This window comes from Ambystoma mexicanum, chromosome 2q, assembly GCF_040938575.1.
Source record: "Ambystoma mexicanum isolate Mex_15411 chromosome 2q, UKY_AmexF1_1, whole genome shotgun sequence".
Taxonomy (NCBI): Eukaryota; Metazoa; Chordata; class Amphibia; order Caudata; family Ambystomatidae; genus Ambystoma; species Ambystoma mexicanum.
In genome coordinates, this window is record NC_090924.1 from 769,511,281 (window position 1) to 769,534,029 (window position 22,749).

A 22,749-nucleotide genomic window follows, 5' to 3' on the forward strand; every position below is an offset into this window, starting at 1 on the left:
CAAAATGTCTGAGAATTGTCTTTATTTCCAGCCGATTTCGGAGACATTTCCCTCTGTCCACTCACCAGAACACGTTGCCAACAACAGATGTCATACCTTCCCGCGTTCCCACAGGTGTCCCGGCGAAAACGGTACCTCACATGTGTGGGTGCACCTACCGGGGACGCAAAAGGAAAAGGGTAACCCACTGGTAACCCCAAACCTTTCGGCACAGGACATTTTGTGCAAGCCATTAGGTAAGGATTATATTGTTAATTCAAAGACTTGCACATTGGGAGTATTGGTTAGGTAATTCTGGAACTTTTTTGAATGAAAAAGTAAGTTATATATATATATATTTATTAAGAATCAAGATAGAGACCAATTGTGGAAGAACTGATTGAAGGGAAATAATATTTTTGCCTGAGTGAAACGACATATGTCAGAATACAAGCAACAAGTTCTTTTAGCATACTTGATTTAGACTGAGGAAGGAGATAGGATTTATTTTGTAGATATTTTTAGGCAGATAGACCAGAAGAAGTACTGATTGTGCTGAATTTGCCGAGTTGCTTGGTGGATCATAAACATTAAAATAAGTTGTTGGTGGGGATGGTGCATGCTTAAGATACCTAGGCTGACATTAGTCTAGTTAATCACTCAGAGTGTCGGTGGGCGCATGAGTGGACTGGTGCTCTCCATAAATGGTATAAAGCTATTATTGCATGTGGATATGATAGGATTAATGTACAGAAAACAATTGAAGGTAAAACTAGTCTGAGAATGGATACATTATTTTTTTATTTTTTTAATGTTATTATTTTTCTTTTCTTTCCCCTTTTTCATGCGACTCATCATTTGCCTGGTTAATGGTCTGTGCTGGAATTATTTATCATATGAATTTGCGAAACACGTGTTGGCAAAGGCTGAATATTGGCAAAGGCTGAAAAATAATTAGGATTGGCAAAGGCTGAAGTTTAATCACAATTGAATATCAACGATGAATGTGCATGAACAAAGGCTGTAGATCAAGCAAAACAGAATATCAATGATGAATGCATATAAAAAAATTACTGATATATATCAAATCATTCTATGTGCAAATAACCAGATTTTTGGTTGATGAGCATTTCAAGTAAGCGTATTATAGATGCATGGTGTAAGAACTGGATTTTGTAAGGCTTAGGCTTTAAACTGTTTGGGCTCCTGGGGGATAAGAGTCATCATCGAGAATCATGGCTGCCTGTATGCATCTAACAAAGTATTAAGATTCATAATTACTGAAACAATATTGGAGATAATTAATGAAGTGGTTAGCACTGTGGAGTACTAGCCCTCACCTAGTTAAACTTGTAGAAGCTGGCCATCTCCCAGCTGATCCACCGCACTGAATCTGTTGGTTGTCTCAACGACCACCAGTCTGGCTTCAGAGCAGCCAGAGGCACAGAAACTACACTCCTGAACACCCGTGAAGTCTTGCTCTCAAATCTCAATTCCAACTCTCCTTCCATTCTCAACCTTCTTGACCTTTCCTCTGCCTTTGATATGGTCATCCATGCCACCCTTAATAATCAGCTCTGTGATGCCCTAAGCCCTAGGCATCACAGACCTGGCACTGGACTAGTTTACCTCCTTCCACTCTGACCAACAATCCCAGGTTCATTTGGGCCCTTTTCTCTCCTCCATCACACTCTCCACCTGCGGCATCCCTCACCGCTCTTTCCTCTCGCTGTGGATCTTCAACATCTAGCTTGCTCCTCTAGCCCATTTGATCTCCGCCTTCTCTCCTCACTTCCAGATTTATGTGGATGACACGCATCTCTCCTTCAAGCTTCCCTCCACTTCGTCCTCTCTCCTTGCTGACTGTCTTACTGCTATTCAGGCATGGTGTGCTGCTAGCATTCTCTACCTTTATGCCAGTAAGACCAAAATCCTTCTCATTGGGACCCCAGCTCCCTCCTTCCTCCTACTCTCTGGCGACCTTCCTTGGGCCCTCTCCACTTACCCTCTTGTGAGGTAAAAAACCTTGGTGCCATCTTCATCGTCTCTCTCTCCTTCTCTCCTCACATCACTTCTCCCTTTCCTCACCTTCCCCAGAAACTCAATGTCTCCAGAGCTCTGGTCCTCTATAGAAGCTTCTCAAGACCCTGCTTTTCTCTTCTACCTTCCCTCTCCCCCTCCCCTGATAATGTCCACCTCTGCTGTATTGACTAGCTGCCTGGTTCATTCTGACTCTTACAGTACACCAGGCCCTCTTTGCCCAGTCTACCCCAACACCTTGGAATCCGCTAACCCTCCAACCACTCCATTAGCTGCACTTGCCCTACCGGGCTCCCACCCCCTGCACTAGCCTGGCTGGGCATGCACCCCTATTGAGCCCATCCAGCCTGTCCTCGCACTAGCATGTGGACCCTCATTCATTCCCCTGCACTCTTTGCCTTCCCTGGCACTTGTCCACCTGCTCCCCCCCCTTAGTACTCATCCTATCCCTCGGACCCTCGTCCCCTCCTTCCTCCTCCCCCCAGCACTTGCATGCTCTCCACTCCAATTTGCACTTCCTTTCCCTCCTTAGCATTAGCGCATTCCGTTCTAACCAGCACTCCCACACACTCCACTCCCCAGCACTTCTTGTTACTGCACTTTCACGATCCGAATGTCACAAGACCTAATAGGACCGTTTTTGTTTATTCTTCATCCCTGTCCCCCACCCTCTTTTGTCCTGTCGCGCCTCAAAACACTACTTGCTGTATAGGCGCATTATAAATGGAAGACATGTTTCAGTCTCATTGGGCGTCATCAGTGAGAAGTAGCTTGGGTCTCGAGGCCAAGCAGGCTCGGGACCCATGTTTGGGCACACCCGTCCCACTCTGGGTGACTATAGCAAAAAAAAATGTGTTGGCTGGAAGGTTTAGAATTAATCTCAACCTCAGGCACAGCTGTGGGCAACCCACCGCACCATTGTATTTTAGCCTGCAAAGCCGATACAGAAAGGGGAAAGACCATATGCTAATCAGGTTTGGTCCCACCCCAGTAGGGGCAGTCAAGACCGAACTGCTAGGTCACATTCATTCTGCACGAGACCACAAGCATCCCCAGACATGTTTCGTCCTAATTGGGCATCATCAGTGAGGAGTAGCTTGGCTCTCTAGGCACAGCAGGCTCAGGACCCACATCTGGGCATACCCGTCCCACTATGCTAACAACTTTAAACTCGAAAAACTGTGAATTTTGGGAAATTACTCAAAAATGATGACCCCTCCTCCCCGAGACAGCTTTGCATATAAGCCTGATTGCAGAAAGAATTTGGATTGGCCATTTTACCAATATGTTTAAACTATTGTCCATGAGAAAAATTGTGGAGGTGAAAACTCGAGAAGACATTCAGGCCTAATTACCAAATGTAGTGAGTCACAAGCTCCTGGATTGGACGGTCTTTTTGAATTCCATTTCAAAAAAATATCCATGGATTTGGGCGAATATTTTTCTTAATATATTTAGCACTATAATGAAAACAACATTAATACAATCTTCTTGGAAGACTGCAGTAGTTATACCCATCTTTAAAAAGGGACTGATAACTCTACCTTCCAATTATCGCCTGATCGCATTGTTAGACACGGCGGGAAAATGGTTTGCTTTCTTGCTGTTGGGTCATTTGAGAGAATGGTTACTAATATCCAGACATTATGATAGAAACCAGTCTTGTTTTGTTAGAGGTCTGAATGGTTTTCTGTTATTTTCTGTAGTTACCTAAAATAAATAGGGCTCTGAAGGATGGAACTCTGTTTTATCTAACATTCATTGAATTTGCTGTTGCTTTCAATAGTATAGATAGGGCTGTATTATGGTCAAATCTGAGAAAATGGGTCCGTCCATCAGGTTTGCTAGAAATGATTGTAGAACTATCCACAAACACATCATTGTACATTAGGTTAAATCGGCAAGGAAAACTCTCAGTAAGAATCCCGACATTCAGAGGACTAAAGCAGGGGTGCATTCTTGTTCAATCTGTTTCTTTCAGATCTAAAAAAAAAAACTAGGAGTCTCGCCAGGGCAAATCCCCCCAGAATTGTGAGCAAGGGAATCCATTGGCTATTTTACGCTGATGACTTAGTGTTAATCGACAAGACGCCTATTGGGCTGCAGAGGTCCAAAGGTAGGCTGTTAATAATAATTTGGCATAATGGTACTAAATCTAATACAATGGTTATAAGGCCAGCGATATCGCTGGAAGGAAGTGAGCTTTTCATGGTCCATAGCATTGTCAGTGTTGTGAAGAGTGAACCTGTATTGATACTTGGGCTCTAATTTTAATAATGACACAAGGGAAAGGAAAAATATTGAACTCTTAAAACTGAGGGTGGAGTCATTAGCTGATCTCAGCAACATTTTGGAGATTCACCCTGTTACTGCTGCTCCAATTCTATAAACTAAAAGTTGTTCCATTATAACATATGGGTCAGAAATGTACATCTCTAGCTCTGTAATGAATTCGAATTTACTGATGGTCTCTATTGGAGGAAAGTTTTGGGCCTCCCCAAAAGTACTCCAATTCAACTCATTTGATGTGAACTGGGGCTCTTGCTAATAAAAACTTTGCTCTATTGAAAAACACTGTCATTTTTTTAATTTATTTTTGTATTGTTGTTTTTGATGCAAGCATCTTTACAACACAAATACAAAACATAAAAACAAGATTTACATTGAGTCATATAAAATAATGAAGTTACGTAAAGACCACTAACATAAAACTACAATTCCATAAATTCTATGCTTTAACATCAAGTAAACATTGATAAAGGCTTTTCATCTAGGTAGTCACAGTGACTTATATAATAGACAGACATGACTTTACACGTCGCACTGACTCAGATTTGAAAAACTCCATCGTTATTCGAATCAAATTCATTTCCCATATTCAAGTCAGCTACCCCTCTTCCTGTCTAAGGGTGACCACAAAACCATGTTACTGGGCAGTACTTTACACAATTATACTACGCTGCACCATCACTTGCATATCAATGGGTCCTTCCGATGATCACAACACTGTGCCCCAAGAGAATCGAGAAAGCATCATCGATACCTATTTCACATCATGTTGATTATAAAAACACCACTTTATTCTTCTAAGCCAGCACACTCCATGTTTTGGCAGCTTTCCCATGAACCAAGGTTATTTCCAACAATTTGCAAAAAGTGGAATGGAGCCAACAACAAGGACTTTCTACACCCCCACATACATTGGTACCATAACGTCACAGAAGAATTTGCCATTTCCTTGTTCTCATACTTACACATATTTAAGTCTAGACTGTGCAAAAAAAACACAGTGTAGAGTCAATTGTTTTAAAGTTTCAGATTCAGAATCACTTTTACAAAGTCTGCATCCAGTGTCATTGACCACACTGTTTTTTTTTCCTCCAGTTTTTCATAGGTACATTGGTTGGAAAGAGATTGAGTCTGAATCGCATAAACAATATCTTAACTTTGTCACACGGCACCTGTATGATATAGGGAAGATACAGTTTTTAGTTGTGTCTAAACTTTGCATTTCAACATAACAGCCGTAGGTGCCAATCAAATCAGAGGTTGTTGTCCAATCCCATGGGTAAACAATCTCTGGGCACGTTACCAGGTCTCCGGAGGGGGCATAGCAATTGCGTTCAAAGACAGTAACAGTTGATTATAGAATAGTGTCAATGAGTTCGGATTACCGTTTGCTATCATTGCTGCTAAGTCCTCGTATAGAGAGTTCCGTGGAGGGTGTAACATTTTTGCCAGATTCATCAGCCTTCTCTAAACTAGCCTGGATGCTACAGAAGACAGGCCAAGTTCATGGATAATTATCGCATTGGGAAGATTGTTCTGTAGATGCAGTACCTTCTTCCAAATCCTACCTTGTATCGAATTAAGGACCGGCCCAATAGATAGTATACATAGGTGAAGCCCATATAAAATTATTGGTTCCACCTTCAGACGGTAGAAGTCAATGAGAGGTAATAATGAAAACCTGCAAAGCTTGTATAGATTGACCTTCAACTGTGCAATCAAAGGCAGAATCTTGATGGTGATCGCGGTTTGCCATTTCAGAATTGAATTAGTGTTGGTCAGGTTATATCCTAAATATGTCACACCAAGTGTTCGTTGAATGGGGATGGAGTCTAAGAACCATTTGAAAGAAGTAGCATTTCTCTTATTGGTGAGTACCAAAATATTTGACTTGGCAGGATTGGGAATAAGATTGTGATTTTCACAAAATTCTTCAAAATAGTAGAGTTTTTTTTGTAGCCCAAATGGTGTGCGGGCAAACAAGATCACATCGTCAGAAAAGGCAAGCCAACCTACTCGCAACGCACCCAGTTTGACCAGAAATGTGTCATCATTTGTCCAAAGGGTGTCAATGTCAGCCAAATATAAGTTGAACAATATGGCGGCTAAGTTGCACCCTTGTTTGACCTCTATGTACGTAAGTATGCGGTCAGTTGATAGTCCCGTCTGATCTATTCTCACTCTATAGTTTGTATTATTATCAAAGCTGCAATCATGGCGATGATGTGTGAGGAATCTGGAAACTGCATTTTTTGCCACAAGATTCCCCTAATGATGCTATCAAAGGTGCTGGATAAATCAACAAGGGCCATAAAGGCGGATCCATTTTTTGATTGATGAGCAGATGACAGAAGATGTGCTAGTATTGTGGCATTTAACTGAGTACCCATTGCCTTCCTGAATCCTGTTTGAAAACGCGAGAGAATTTGCTGGACAGAAATAACTTGGTTCAAGTCATTAAGAACCACCAAGGACCAAAGACTTTTGCTGCCACATCCAGCAAGGCAATGGGCTGAAAGTTTGCCAGATTATCAATCGGTCCCTTTTTATGAAGAGGAATAATAATCGCTGTTGCCCACGAAGCTGGGAGCATCACAAGGATGAAAAATATGATCAAAGCGACGCTTCAAAAATCCAGCCCAAAATTTCAGGTCATCCTTTAGGTCGCAGGACGGAATACCATCCAGGCCTTCTACCTTAGAGAATTTCAAGTTCTTAACAACAGCCAATATGTCTTCTATACCCCATGGACAGTGCAGAGGCATGTAAGCCGAGAAGGTTTGTACCTGCAAAAGATCGAATCTATGAGGCAGAGAGTATTTATTTTTAAAGTACTCTGTCCACTGACTGCAGATTGGAGCCCCACCGTTGCATTTGCTACAGGATCTCTCAAGAGAGCCCAGATTTCACGCATATTTATTTTTACTTAGTAGAGTAATCATGTTTTTTTTTTTTTAAAAGGGAATCAAACTTGATGATTTTAAGGTAATTTTTATATTTTTATAGAATTGCTTTGTTTTCAATATTGTAATTTGCATAATTGAGGGCGTCCTTCAAATTGCGTATTGCTAGGTGTTTTTGCTTTTCTATCCTTGAAATAGCTGCATTAAAGGGACCATACTTATCAAGGAATTGATACTCCTTTTTTAATGATAAGAGCTGCTTCACGTAATTGCGAATCATTTGTTCATTCCACTCATCGGTGGCCATTAGTTCTGCTTCTGACATGTAAAAATCAATGGACTGGACATCACGATTTACTAAAAATGACAATCGCCTACATACTGCTGGAGCCCACCTTATTGATATTGTGTATCTGTCAATCTCTGGTAACACCAAAGGTAAGGCGGGTTTGTAGGTTTGGCTTAAAAGATCAATATCACATTTTAAAATACAGTGATCACTCATATTAGGCCAAGTGAGGTTGCAAGAACTAGCGCTCCTTGCTAGTCTCCAAGAGAGAGCAATGTAGTCTATTCAAGATGAATACACCCCACACGCCCAGGTGAATGATGGAGCGTTAGAGGTAAAGGGGATTATATGTATGGATTATATGTCTGTAGTTTCGAAATAGGGATTGCCTTACTGCCACAGGTTCTACAGGCTACATATAATGGAACAACAAAAATGAACCTGGGCGAAATGAGATCAGAACATCTGTACACATTTAAACAATACCAAGTCTTGTCAAAAAATATATATATTTATTTATAAGCAATTTGGACAAATATTTATTGTTCTCAACATCCACATTTAAACACCACCATTCATTCCATCATTCATTCACAATCTCACTATACATGTCAATATTCCACACACTGTGGTACTAAGACCACCTTGAACCAATATATTAACATACATTTCAACACCTCTTGGTGATTACAGTAAGTGTTAATACAAAAACAAATAGCATATTGCTTATTTGCTGTAACTCAACATATGTTTCGGTCGTCACAATAGGCCCCTAATTCAAGCCGGTAAATATAAGCGACCTTCTCAGGAGACGGATGGTTCTGTTGCAACCACTCCGAAATGTCAAAAGGTGGAGGATGTCATCAAACCTCAATCTACAAACAAACAATATACATAACATCAGAATTCCGATCTCTTATTTGTTTAGACACAGATATATCTTTTGTGTATATCTCAGTTTATGTGTATACAGATTGGCACTCACCTCCATGTGAAATGATGGAGACGCGTGTCAACGATGGACTAAATCCTGCAGTGGTGCTAGATAACTCTGCGCCTATACTGCAACGTAAGAGGAGGACAAAGCATCTTAGTAAGCCTGCCCTATAAACAATACACCATTATATATATGGTATGGACACACTGTCTTACCTGATCAAAAATTCAGGTATGGGGGTGTCTTGCGTCTTTAGTCAATAAATCCAAAGAGGAAAAATCCCTGTTCTTGCCCGAAATGCAACACAGAGACTCAATACTCAAGTATTTTCATCTTGACAACACTGGAGGTAATCAAAACCTCCTATCAATTCGCCTCACCTCATGCGGCCGAGTCCAGATATGTTCTTATTCTGGTACCACAGTTTTTTCTCACCAGTATTTCAGGCGATGCGTGAATCGAATGTGCCATTTCCTGAAGTTATTTTTCACAAAGATCGCTAATCCACTCCGAGGCCTTCCTGCCATACCCCTTTCAGCATGTTAGGAAAATGCAGTATATCCATCCAATAAAATGTCTCTCATTGCCATGGTTTCTTGTAATAGAAGGAGGACAGGGTGCTCGTCAGGTAGTAGTGTAGAGAACCAAGCAAAACAATTGTTGAAACCACAACAGTTCCATGAGTTTAAGTTTAAGATGTTATTTTACAAAGAGATATTTCAGAGGATGAGGTAAGGGAAGCGATAAGAGACCTGCCCACTTTTAATTACCCGGGCCCGGAAGGCTACTTGGCGGAATTTTATAAGAGTCATAGGGAAGTTCTTGCCCCCATACTAGCTATGTTATTTAACCAGATGGGAAGGGACTGTGCAATTGCGCGATCTATGGAAGAGGCAAAAGTTGTCCTTATTCACAAAAATGGACAAGGACTCAACCAAATGTGCTTCCTTTGGTCCCATTGCCCTAATTAAGGTTGATTCCAAAATTCATGCTAAGATACTAGCTAAGAGGCTTGACCATCTAATGCCAAAGCTGGTCCACCCGGACCAATTGGGATTTGTTAGAGGCAGACAAACCAGTGATAACGTCAGGAGGCTGACCCATCTGGTGGAGAAGCCTCATAAGGGAGGAATCCCCACTCTCCTCATGGCAATAGACGCAGAAAAAGCGTTTGATTGGGTGGAGTGGGGATTCCTTTTTAAGGCTATGCTGAGAATGGTCTTCGGTCCTAAATTCATGGACAGGATTAGAGCCAACTACAGAAGCCCGACCCTCAGACTGGTGGTGAAGGGACAACTATCGTAGACGATACGTGTCGAAAGAGGTACTAAACAGAGGTGCCCGCTTTCCCCAATCATGTATGCCCTTTACCTGGAACCGTTTCTCGAAGCAGTTCGCTCTAACCACCTAATAACAGGAATCACATAAAATCACAGCCTTCGCTGACGATGTGATACTCGCCCTTACCTGTCTAAACCAGCCATACCGGCACTTGAAGCGGAATTGGCTAATTTTGGGATTGTGGCGCGGTTTAGAGTCATCCCCTCCAAAACCGAAATTCTCAATCTCACAATCTCCACCTTAACACTTGATGACTTGAAGGCCATCTCATCCTATAGATGGGTGGACCACTTCATTACTTACTTGGGAATAAAACTGACCTCAAAATTGGAACACCTTAAATATGCAAATTACCCGCCTTTAGTGGAGAAACTTAAGAATAAGTTAATTGACTGGGGGCCTCTTGCGGTTTCATGGCTAGGCCGTATTAATACCATAAAAATGACAGTCCTCCCAAAGCTCTTGTATAATTTTGCTGCCCTGCCGGTGAATATTCCCTCATCCTACTTTAGGGCTTTGAATAAAATCACAAGCAGGTCTGTGTAGGCTAATAAACCCCCAAGAATAGCGCTCAAGGTGCTGCGAACCCCAACGGATCGGGGGGGCTTGGGTCTTCCCGACTTCAGGGTATATTATAGGGCGGTGCAATTGAGGGTACTTTAGGATTGGCAGAAAGACGATTGGGGGAAAACTTGGAGGGTCATGGATAGGGCGGTATTGGGGGATGACATCGAGGGGGTCCTGTGGAAGCCGAGGCGAGATAGGCCAATTAGGCTGTACTGTAGCGCGATTCTGGCCCAAGTGGGTCGCACCTGGGATGAGGGGGTTCAGCAGGCCCATCTAATGACGCACCCTTCCCCCTACACACCTATTTTTACCAACCCGTAGTTTGCCCCAGGCTACAACACGTTGGCGTTTCAGGCTTGGCACCAGGGGGGATGTAGAATGGTACGGGACATGTTTGGGGAGGGTCAGGTTGAGCCCTTTGACCAGTGTAAATTAGACTTCACTTTGGGGAGGGGGAAAGGTTCCGCTACTGCCAACTAAGACATTGGCTCAGTCACCCCTCGATAAAGCAAGCGGCAACCCGACAACTCACACCCTTTGAAAAGTTTCTTAGTGGAGAATCGGGAGATAAGCACCTGATCTCAGATTTTTATAGGCTTATGAAGGCCGGTGAGGATCCACCAGTGCGTGCTTACATGAAGGCGTGGGAGTCCGCTACCAGAGCCGTCCTAGAGGACGAGGAGTGGGGTCGGTTGTGGAGACAGATACCCAGGCTGACCAGATCTCTGCAAATAAGGGAGATGTGGCTGAAACTCCATACCCAGTGGCACTTGACTCCTTCTAAGCTCCATACAATCTATCCCTGAGCCTCTCCCCTATGTTGGAGAGATTGTAGTGCAGAGGGCTCTTGGGAGCATATTTGGTGGGGGTGTCCGGCCATAGAGAAGTACTGGGCGGAGATTCGAGAGGCGCTTAGTTTGGTATTGGGCATGGACCTTGGGAGTAACACAGGACTGGCGATGTTGGGGTTGGGGGGGTCGTTAGCGGCAATCAAGACCAAGGCGGGCCATAAACTCTATGCAATAATGATGATGGCTGCAGCAATGGTACTGGCTCGCAGGTGGAAATCAAAGGACCCTCCTTACGATCATGAATGGGTGGCTAAGCTTTGGAATTTAGTGGCTCTTGAATGGCTTACATACTCTATTCAAGGACAGCACCACAGGTTTAGTGCTGACTGGGCAGCCTTGCTGGAATATCTGTTGGAAGGCCCAAGGCAGCGTTGGTGTCTTCGGAGCATGAGACTTTTGGGTATAGTAGTGGACACACCTTGAGAACCAGACTTATGAGGCGGTTTATCTATGTGAGTTATTTCGTAACACAAGGACTCGCTGGCCATTGGGGGGCGGAAATCGCTCTGCAGAGCAAAGGCTGGGACGCTGATCTACTCTCAGACCCGGAGTTGGTGGGGAGGGTGGGGGTGGGGGGTGTTGGGGATCATTGTTATATGTATGATTGTTTTATATGAAAATGCCAATAAAAACTAAAGTTAAAGATGTTATTTTATGATTTTTCATTCTGAGGGTTTACATTGACTATGGATTTAATCAGTGGTTCCAACCATGGCAGCCCATTTAATATTTGTGCAACCGTGTCAGATTGGACCCTTATTTTTTCATTCAAAACAGCTAGTTTTTGATCCATACTCCCAAGATTGCTGACTGGGCTTGATACTTGAGGCATAAAGTCAATGAAGTTAGTTGCATGCTCCATTGAGTAAAACGCAAAGAGGTTGTATCCTAGCATATGAAGTTCCTTTTGATAGGTCCATATTAATGTTGCAATTATTGGTGTCTGCATCTTAAAGAACATTCAATGATTAGGCATGTGGGGCAACCTGATCCAGTCGACATCGTCAGAGAGCAGGTTGCGTAAGGCAGGAATTTGGTGAAAGATTTCCATGAGGGCTGCTCGGTTTAGATTTGGTTTTGCAATCTTATCCAAGTTGGCTCCCCACCCCATCACCAGTTTCATCTCCGGTGACATCTCCTGGTCTGTGATCACCAGGACAACTGGCATAGGGATGGATTGAGGCAGAATATCATTGTGTGTGCTGTTGGTTTTCACAGCGATTAGACCTATTGGGACTTGCTCTTTCTTTGTGGGCTGCTCGTCTTGGGCCGCTAACTGTATGGATGGAGTAGGTCCCATGATTGCCATCTTAGGTGCACTCTTCATCATATCATCATTATTAGTACAATCAGGCGGACTCAAGACTCCCCCTGGATGGACTAAGTTCTCGATGCAGTTGGACAAGTTTGTAGTTTGAGACGACATAGTTGTAATTTTTTTGTCAATTTTTAAAAAAAATCTTTTCAGTTGAGTTTGTATCAACAACGGGCTTGACACCTTAAGTTGAGGAGAGCTTGCTGCAGGTGTTAACTTTTCCCCCTCCTCAGGATTATCCGTCAACTCTTGAGATTGTGCAGCTTCCTGATCTTGGGGTAACAGACTGTCATCATCGTTTGGTTTAACCTTGTTGATATTCAGGAGTGACTGACTTTCTGCATTTAGTTGATTCAAATCAATGACAAGGTCCTCGGACGAAATCTGAGCTAGCTTTTTGATTGCGGTATTGTGATCTCTAACACTTGAGTTTGGCAGATTTTTAGATTTAGTTTTCGGCATTGAAGGAATGGAAGAATCGATATTCAACAGACTCGCTTGCTTGCGCGTTTTTTGATCCCTTGCTTGCGATTTTTTTGCTTTTCGTGATAAATACACAGTGGTGTGTTGTTCACTCTTCTGTGAGCATTGAACCTCTGGTAGGCAAGGGGGGGGAGTTGCTCAAGCCAGCATTGAAGTCAATTAAATCAGTTAGTGCCGACGGACTATCTGGAGTGTCCGTGACACCTTCATTAGAAGGCAATGAACCTACAACCAGCTCACCCGACAACACATCCATTGATACCAAGTTAGCCTTTACTAGAATATTTTCCAACACCAGGATACGATCATGCTGAAGTTTTGCAACTTCCATATAATCAGGCAAGGGAGTTAAGTTTTGCATGTCTGACATATTGTTTTGTTGTTGAGTGATTTGAGCAAATGTTTTCACTGGACATTCCTGTGTGTCACTTGGAGTATATGTTTGTGTGCATTGATCTTGCATAATGATAGTTGGCGGAGTTTGTGTCTTTTGGACATTAGTGGTGCCATTTGCCGACTGCGTGGCCCAGAAAGAATGAGATTTTTCCTAGGCCAGCAAAAACCCATTGATTCTGCTCAGTCTGGTTGAGACATCAGACATTACTAGACTCAAGGTGTTGATGGCAGTATGTGTATATTCGTGACCTTTGTCTAGCAATTTGAGTATCCTCGCCAGAACTGGGAAGTTTTGAAGCTCTTGTTGATTTAAATCAATAAGAGTGTCTTTCAATGGATATAGGGGCAGTGAAGAATTTGCAGGTCGCCTTTGGTCGACCAAAGCTTTAGGCTGTTGCAGGCCAAAGAGTGGCACCGGCGACTGTAAGTAGATTGGTTAACACTGGGTTTTTACCGAAAGTGCTTGATGGCTGACGAGTCCACTCTCCTTTTAGTTGTAGCAAAGGCCCTAAAACTAGAGAAATGTGACATCATTTTAAAGTGGAAGGAGGACTGTCTTCTGGAAGAAGGGAGGCAGATTGTGAACTGGGTGTTTTGATGGTGAACCCGCAAGAGGTTCAAAAGAAGTTGGGCAGGCACGTCTGGATACCCACATTGAAGCAATGTAGCTCATACAAAGCCTTTGACAACTTTAAGAACGACTTTAAACCATTCAATCAATTACCACATTATTTAATTAAGTTCCCTGATGATTCTTTGAGAAGGACTTTTATGAAATTGCATCTAAATCTGCTAGCTACGAGAGAAGTGTTGTGGGCTAGAGCTAAAGGGGAAGCCGCTAGGAGATGTCTTTTTTGCCAGAATCCAGTAGATTTGGAAACAGTGCAAGACATTTTAATTGAATGCCACTCCTTGGCTGAGAAGAGAGGCCTTATATTGGACAGGTATATAAAACATTATAGAATATTAACTCTAGATAGATGGTGGTAGATAATATTTAGTCGCCAATACCTCAGTCTCTCTTTGACAAAGGCAAAGTTCTTAAATCAAGTTTTAATCTAGATTATTTTAGATTAATGTGTTTGTTTAGTGCATCAATGATGATTTTTATTAAATGATGTCATCAAGTGATGAAATGGTTATATTTGTTTAATCTTTACTGTTTAAATAGCTAAACGTTTGTTAAATGCAAGCTAAAAGCTTCATCATTTTTTTAAAGTTACTCCCAGTCCTGTTCAGGATGGCCTCCAGGTCTCCAATGTAGGGACAACTCTTGGTCTGAGGTATCCCCAGGCAGCCTTTGGGTCAGCAATCACTGGCTCTCCAATTCCACCTGATCAGGTCTTGTAGCTACTGGCTAGCACGATGCCATCAATTTGGCTCATTCCCTCTTTCTCTCTTCTTGTGTAGCAAGTAGTCTTTAGTGTTGGTGGTGGTTTTGCTAGTTCATCTGATAGTGTCCTTCTATGGCTATCAGATTCTGTGCTTTCCCTTACATATAAAGGATCCTTAAGTCTGGGCCCTACCACCTCTTGCCCAAGTGCACCAGGCTTATAGCAGTCCCTTTCCAGCTAACTTGGCCCTTCTCTACTGTAGACCCCAATGACCACCTCCTGTCTCTCCCTCTACTCTCCGGCCTCCTTGGCTTTTGACAGTCTTAGGTGTTCCTTAAGTCTTTGTGTCCCTCACTGGATTTCACCCTTCTCATCTTGTCTTATGGTTCTTTCCTTTTGTGTTCCGCCATCCTCTATCCACCTTACTTCTCCTCCCACCACGCAGCTCCCTCTTGGATGAGCTGCCTTTCCCTGACTCTAGTCATCTCTTTTCTCTTGACCCCACTTCTCACCTTCTCCAACTTATTTTTTCCCACCTAGATCAGAAACCTGTCCTTGCCTCATGTTTTCTCTTCTCTCCTCTCAGCGCCTCCGCCTCCTGAACCTCCTCATGCTTGTGTCCCTCCCCATCTCTTGCCTGTCTCACTGCTTTCTTACACTCACGATACCTGCCTCCAAACCATTGCCATTTTTTAAAACAGGGTCATGGGGTTGGGGGTGTGTACCTACCTGGAGGGACCTATGATTTTGGCTTTGCAATTGACTTTTCTTAATCAGACCAGCACCCGGCACAGTTTCAGTTGATCTATTGTGAATGGCCACTGATTGGCCAGTGACTCCGTGCACCAAACACAAAAAGACCTTTAGAATTAAGTGTCCATCTTGTGGCAGCCACCAGATTTAAGATTGGTGCATTCCTGGGCTGCGGGTTTCTCCGTCACTCCCCTTAACACTAACAGTTTGTGTCTATAACCCGGTACTATTGTTTCCATCTTCACTACCAGGGCCTTCTGTTTTACTAGTTTCTCTACTCCTAAATAAATAGGGCACTGAGCTTCAGTATTGAGGGCCTGTTCTTTTACTCTCTACACTTTGCTTGATGTGGTGTGAAGAGAAAAGGCCCCAGTGCAGGAAGGCAGGGCTCCCGGCGATATCACACTGGCAACAAGGATACTTTCTGGACCCGTTTCTGCCACTGAGAGCGAGCAGCCAAGTCGTAGCTCCCGTGGATACCTCGGTGCTGAAGGCGGTGGGACGGCAGCCACGTGGGCTCAGCCCATACACAGCAGAGAAGCAAGGGGGAGACGGTGCAGACGCAACACAGCAAGCCCTGCCGCACCTCCACAGTAAGTGCGAACAGTGACCCCCAGTCGTCGGAACACAAAACAATCACATAGAGTGAAAGAAAACTATCAAATAAACTGGCTAGCCCCACACGCCACCAACGCACACTGGTAACACGCGCTAGGAGGAAAGAAATGCCTATCGCTATGGGGGTCACAGAAACCACACGCTGGGATAGTGTAAAGCTCCCTCACAGCCGGCTACAATGCACACGCTGCGTGCGTGAAGGAGAAAGGAGGCCCCAAAGGTGCATGCAAGCGCTCAACACCATTAGCAACAAGAGACACACACAAGCAGAGGCAGCCAGCTACCCTGCACAAGACACAACAGCAGATGACCAACAAACCCCATCAGACAGCTGCAGCAGGTCCCCGGAAGAGCACACCAGCACTGCAAGCCCACAACCAGATTGGAGTTCATGGCAAGACTCAGCGCACGGCGCATTCATGAAGCCCTTTAACCCATACGCCAAAAGAGCGGCGATCCGGGGGAGATTTGGTTGCAGAAATTTGAGCTCCACCTCAAGTCCAAGAAAGTCACGGGAGACGAAGAGAAGTGAACCTTACTCATGCTGAAACTAGGCAAGCTTGCGCTGTAGCTTTTCAACACACTCCCAAACAGAGGACTAGAGAATGATTACCAGGCAGCAAGGACCATACTCAATGGGAGGTTCTGCCCCCAGCTCAACCCAGACTACGAACGGTTCCAACTTAGCCTAGCAAGACAGCGGCCATCAGAATCCATCGACAACTTCCACTCGAGAACCCATGAATTGGCCATCAGATGCAAGTTTGCCAATGAGGAGTTTTAATTGAGACAGCAAGTCAACCACAGAATATACTCAGAGAATCTCCGGAGGGACATTCCGTCAGAACGCAACCTTCACCGGGACCTGGATTCTAGAGATGGGACGCCAAAGGGATAGACCTGAATGCCAAGCAGCCACAATGGAAGCAGCCATCAGTCACCTGCCAATCGATGCAGACAAAAACTCTGCAGCCATTGCCGTGGTAGAGACAAAAGGACAAGCACCCAGACGGAACCCGGTCCTACCGCCCTGACCAGCATGGACCCAGCAGTGTGCGAAACTCAAGGGTATTCTCCCAAGTAGACCTTGAGAATCCCTTATTCAGGTGGCGAGGCCAGCACTCTCACACCCCAACCATGGGGGTAGGCGAGCGAGGGAGGATCTCCTGGGTACGCCTGGGGTTGTGCTTGGGGAAATACACCATTTGAGATGTAGTATTATACCAGGGAAGAAGGTGAGGACGAGGTCCCTGAAACCTTTGTAGATTGTACCACATCTGTCTTTCTTCCTCTTGATGAAGCTCCCTTACTAGAATCCAACCACCCCTACACCTCTGGTAAACCAATTAAGAGCCCAAACCCCATTACAGTAGGAAACAACCTCTCTCCGAATCCTTTTTTTCCTGTTGCCTACCCAAATACTACCGGTCATTCTTTTTCACGTCCCTCTTGTTATTATTTCCCGAACTCCCAGTCTGCATTGACAAAACACTACTGTTCCTACAATCCCCCCTGTCTATTTCATAAACCCTACTAAATGCGAATCCCCGACCCCTTTTCTGACTTGCTACTATGGCACCGGCCTTGACTCCAGGGACAAGAAACGCCAGGTGGTTTCATCACAGCCAGTGAGTTGAGTGGAGAACCATTAAGAAAGCAAACTGTGTTGAATGTAAGTTGCAAAAGCCAAGTTAAGGAAAGTTCAAAGAACTGTTACCGTCTTAGGGGATAACCAGCTGCAGAAGGGTCCGGCACCATGTGAGTGCGCCTCGAGACACTCTGGTTGATTCCCCATTTTGTCGAAACTACCAATACCAGAAGGCCTTCGCACAGCCGCAAGGAAGAGGTCAAAGTGGTCATACAGGGGTCTAGCGTGTTTGATAAAAGTTGGCAAGAGTGAACCAGACGGAGGGATGCCGATGGAAAGCGAAAAAGCTTGAAGTCCCGAGGAACAGTGTATTGACAAGAGTGAACCTGGCAGAGGGATGTTCACAGTGAATTGTTTAAAAAGACATTAAGACTGATGAATGCGAAATTGTTTTGGATATCACAGCCATAGTGAACCCGACAGAGGGAGGCTAGCATTTAAGAAGGGTCTGAGCCCGGAAGTAGGGGCTCCAATGGTGAAAAACGGTCACCCAAAGATTTGTGAATACAAAAGGAGAAAGCGTTTGAATGATAGCCATAGTGAGCCAGACGGAGGTAGGCCGACATTTGAGAGGGACAAAGGGTAAGGCTTAGTGTTGCAGTTGGTCTGTCGGGCGACTCCTCTTATATTGATTGTGGTGGCAGGAAAATAAGGTTCAGAACAATAATAAAAATATAGACGGGGACAGGAAAAACCCCTTGGTCATACCAGTTTTATAGGAATGGTCGCAGGTCACTGGATTGACGGTAAGCCACATGAAACCCGTAAAATGTAGGAAAGTACAAAAAGGATGCATAAACACCCAAAAAGAAATCCAGGACAGTGCACCTTATAGGGTTTGTGAAGTGTATATTTAATTCAATCACAAATGAGCCCTTGCAGATGATAACACGTGTTTCGGCCACTTTGGCCTTTCTCAAATCTGGGCTAATATTAACAGACTGTTCGGAATTGAAAAATATATGCGAGAACATGTATTGCATCATACATTGGGAGCAAACAATAATTATACAAATTGACCATTTGGCCACATTAAAAGTCATGGGTTTCAATATATCAACATAAAGCATAATTACATGATCAACGGTAAATTCAAATGTAAATATAAATAAGCAAGAAGAGATAAGTAGGAGAAAGGGGAGAGACAAAAGAGGGTGTGAGGGAGAACAAAACGAACAAGAGACAAAGAAAACAGTGAAAGAAAACAGATGAAATAATATTAGTAAGACTTTACTTCGTACTCATTCAGCTTAAGTTACCAAATATTTATCAAGCTCACGTCTATCCCAAGTCAAAAAACTCACCCAAACCGGGGGTCATTATGTTCTTATTCAAAAAGCAAACATTTTAATGGGTCAAATCCCATCTGTTGATGTAAAAGAATTATACAAATAGGTTATTGAATAGGAAAACCTGTTAGCCGCGATGAATACGTCATTAATGTGTGCAAATAGTGCACTACTAGGGACCATATTTTAATACGCATTGATCCTAAATGACTGGATTTCACCTGATGAGGGCTCACCACTTTCTGCCCTGTCTCGTTGCATATAGTGATATTTCACTGAAGCCACTCATTCAGTACCGAGTGTGCTTACGAACACGCAACAAAGTTAAACGCTATTCACACACTAATCTGAGAATATAATGTGGCGCCGTGTCTCCGCTTGCATAATATTAGGCAGAACAAAATATAAATCTAGTAACTGGAGGCCCCATCTCCTTTCCTAACTAACAGGATTAAGTCGCTTATCTAAGTCAGAGGAAAATCACTCGCGTCGGCTTCAAACTAATGGCGAGCGCCATTTTGGAACTCTTTTAAAAGGTTACCATAGTAACTTAATGCTCCGCGCAAGCCGGCGTGTCGTTGCTAAGCAACTAACTTAAGAAACACACAAAACAATGTATAGAGCGGTTCAATAGGATTAATTTATCCAAACTATCATCTGTCCTAAAAAGCGGGTACAGATCTTTATTGTATTTTGCTTGTTTTATAAATTCCAAATAAACTATTAGAAATAGGTTACAAGAAACGCGCCGGAGCAAGTCTAACAAGTGGGAACACTAGGTATTTAAAGGGGCAGTCACTCAGAAATAATGTAGGACTAGGAAAATGTTTAAATTACCCTAACTCTAAGTTGGGAAAATACCTAATTTAATTCTCCTGATTTAGACTGATTGAAGTGGATAACTGTGTTGTTAGTAATCAGGCGTCACATCTAACCCGAAAAGGTGAATGGAAAATAAATAACCCCTTGATAGGGTCAGTATTACCTGTTATTACGGTCCTCTTTACTTGACAAGTAGTTCAAAAACAAATACAGGGTGACAAACGGGAAAGAAGAAGAGGCATATAGTCCAACATGGGCATTAATATCAACGAACCTAAGCAGCAAAGAGGTCCTTAGCATAAATAATGTAAGAAAGTGATAAAATTACAAAATACACTGTTATTAGAGGCATACTGTCTGCTTAGATAATACATGAATTAAGTCCAATGAAAATCTTCACTTAACAATTTTAGTGAGTTTTATAGAAATGAGGACATTTCGGAATCTAAATTTAGACCCAAAACAGTGGTATTGAAAAAACAAATCATTCTTGCTTCTGATTGTCGCAGTGTCTGTACTCTATCTCCTCCCCTTTTAGATAGGGTAACATGTTGTAGGCCACTGAATCGTATGTTGGCCTTATCATCCATCTGATGAAACTCTTGACAGTGTACTGCTAAAGGTAAACTCGGATCTTGGCTACCTATTTTGGCCAAATGTTCACAAATCCTAATTCTCAGTTCTCTTTTTGTACTCCCGATGTACAGTTTGGAGCAGATGCATCTGATTGCATAGACAACAAATTTAGTTCTGCAATTGATTGTATGTCTAATCGGAAATATTTTTCCATTTGGTCCTGTTATCGCGGTAGATTTATCTTCAGCGAATTTGCACATTGTGCAATAGCCACATTTTCTGAAACCTGGTTCTATTTTAGGGAGCCAAGTGAGTCCTTTATCCTTATGTGGATCCGGTAATAGGGATGGACTTATAATAGTTTTCAAGGTATTTGCTCTTTTGAATATAATTGTGGGGTTGACATCAATATATTCTCGCAGGTGTTCATCCAACCGTAATAGGTACCAATGTTTATTTAAAATTCTTCTAATTAACTGATGATCTTGGTTGTATTGTGTGATGAACATAAGTTTCCTTTGTAGAGATTCTCTTGGCGTTTTGGTCTTCAAAGTTTCCTCTTGTTTTAGATTCTTGGTTTTTTCAAAAGCTTGTTGCAGACATTTGTTTGGGTATCCTCTCTGTTTAAAACGAGACCTCAAAAATTGACATTCATTTTTAAATTTCAAATCATCTCGGCAGTTTCGTCTTGCACAAATATATTCCCCCAATGGAATGTTCTGAATTGTAGCACGTTGGTGACAACTCTGTGCATGTAAGATTGAGTTGACCTCTGTAGGTTTTCTGAAGGTCCAAGTTTCAAGACAGTCATCTTTGACATGAATTGTTAGGTCCAAGAGGTTTATTGCATGATCATTACATTCTCCTGTAAATTCAATTTCCAATTTATTACAGTTCAGTCTTACAATAAACTCCATGAGACTGGGGTATGTGCCATCCCAAATCAAAAAGATATCATCTATATAGCGTGTCCAAAGTTTAACTTGGGTTTGAAAAGCAGGGTCCGGATACACTGTGTGCTCTTCTAACATTCCCATAAAGATGTTGGACAGTGAGGGTGCATACTTCGTCCCCATTGCCACTCCCTTCAATTGCTGGAGTAGGCAGGAATAGGCAGTTATCAAAGGTAAATAGGTTTAAATCCAGAGTAATCTGTAACATTTCTTTTAACATTTAACATTTCTTTTAACATTGTTATATGACAATAGTAGGAGGCTGAGTCATCTTTGAAACTGTGGTCAATGGCTGCCAATGCCCATTTATGCTGTATCGACGTGTATAACGCCTTGACATCCAGGGTTGCCAATAGAAATGTATTTTTCCAGACAAACGATTTTAATGTTTGTATGAGACTCGAAGAATCCCGTAGGTAAGATCTGATTTGGGTTGCACGTGGTTTTAGTATCTCATCCAGGTATTCCGATAGGGTCTCTGAGGCCCACCCTATCCCGCTTAGAATTGGTCGACCTTCCGGTATATCCTGAAAACGTTTATGTATCTTTGGTAAGAAATACATTGTCGGGGTTATTGGATTGCGTGTAATAAAGAAAGCTCGTTCATCACCCGTAATGAGGCCTTTTCTGTGCCAGTTCATTATTGAGGTGTCAATTTGACTCAAGATTCGTTTTTGATCCATTAGGCTGAGTTCCCTATAGCATCCTGGTACCGTCAAATTCATGTCAAAGATGACTGTCTTGAAACTTGGACCTTCAGAAAAACTACAGAGGTCAACTCAATCTTACATGCACAGAGTTGTCACCAACGTGCTACAATTCAGAACATTCCATTGGGGGAATATATTCGTGCAAGACGAAACCGCCGAGATGATTTGAAATTTAAAAATGAATGTCAATTTTTGAGGTCTCGTTTTAAACAGAAAGGATACCCAAACAAATGTCTGCAACAAGCTTTTGAAAAAACCAAGAATCTAAAACAAGAGGAAACTTTGAAGACCAAAACGCCAAGAGAATCTCTACAAAGGAAACTTATGTTCATCACACAATACAACCAAGATCATCAGTTAATTAGAAGAATTTTAAATAAACATTGGTACCTATTACGGTTGGATGAACACCTGCGAGAATATATTGATGTCAACCCCACAATCTATTCAAAAGAGCAAATACCTTGAAAACTATTATAAGTCCATCCCTATTACCGGATCCACATAAGGATAAAGGACTCACTTGGCTCCCTAAAATAGAACCAGGTTTCAGAAAATGTGGCTATTGCACAATGTGCAAATTCGCTGAAGATAAATCTACCGCGATAACAGGACCAAATGGAAAAATATTTCCGATTAGACATACAATCAATTGC